General features: G+C 31.9%; 1 protein-coding gene across 1 annotated transcript in view; it reads left to right on the top strand.

The window, feature by feature from the left end:
- The window catches only part of LOC107687137 (sodium channel protein type 2 subunit alpha-like), a 137,944-nt gene that overhangs the window by 47,353 nt on the left and 89,480 nt on the right, over nucleotides 1-1,111 (top strand). The gene's annotated exons all lie outside the window — the stretch shown is intronic.

The following is a 1,111-nucleotide window of genomic DNA, read 5'->3' as shown; positions in this document are numbered from 1 at the left end:
GAATTTTCAGCATCATTACTTCAGTCTTCAGTGTCACATGATCTTCAGAAATCATTCTAATATTATTATTTGCTGCTTAAGAAACATTTCTGGTTATTATCAATGTTGAAAACAATGTTATTTTTGTGGAAACTGTGATACATTTTATTTTTTAGGATTCTTTGATGAATAGAAAGTTCAAAAGAACAGCATTTCTTTGAAATAGAAATCTTTTGTAGCATTATAAATGTCTTTACTGTCACTTTGGATCAATTTAATGCGTCCTTGCTGAATAAAAGTATTAATTTATAAAAAATAAAAAAAAAAATGTAATCATTGACCTCAAATGGTAGTGTATGCATACAAGTTATATATTTAAACATTTTATGATTAATTCATTATAATCAAATAATAAATATTTATATTAAATACAAAACTATATATATATATATATATATATATACCTTTATTTGTTATACAGGTCATGGAAAATCAGGTTTAGCACATTGCATTTTGGGAAATAGCAGGCAGCGCAGTGTAATCTGGTTGCATTCGTCTCATTTTAGCAAATGTAGTGAGTGTGCAATGAATAAAACCTGTATACTGCAGAAATAGTGATGGTAGCATGATACCGAATGTTGTTTGAAGATATAGATACTGTAGACGGGAGTCATATGAGGACGCTCAGATCAATACGGGTCTCTTCACATGACCGAAGCACTGAGCTGGACGAGTATTGAGATCTCAGAGACGGAGACGGTCACGTCTGTTAGTTTGTGCATGACTGACGGCGTTATCGACTCTGTCATCTGTAGATTAAAGTGAAGAGCAGAGATGCTCAGTGTGTTAGTTACAGACAGCCACCGCTCAGTGCTTTCTGTGCTGCGCTGAACATGTCCGGCTCATATTTTATCCTAGAGTCTAAAAAATAAATGTTTTGACATGATATATATTGTATTTTTGTATATAGTTTGCAGCCTCTTTTAAAAGGTGTCCTTATTGCAACTTTTTTGGAAATGTTTGTCCAGCCTTGTTAAAGTGTGAATGTCTCGAAGGCTGTCAAGCTCATATGTTATCCTAAAATCTAAAGCAAAAAATAATAATGTGATTAAATATTTTTAAATTATTTATT

Source organism: Sinocyclocheilus anshuiensis, unplaced genomic scaffold, assembly GCF_001515605.1.
Source record: "Sinocyclocheilus anshuiensis isolate Anshui unplaced genomic scaffold, SAMN03320099.WGS_v1.1 scaffold601, whole genome shotgun sequence".
Lineage (NCBI taxonomy): Eukaryota > Metazoa > Chordata > Actinopteri > Cypriniformes > Cyprinidae > Sinocyclocheilus > Sinocyclocheilus anshuiensis.
Note: the sequence above shows the minus strand (reverse complement) of the source record. Positions and strands in the feature narration are given on the sequence as shown.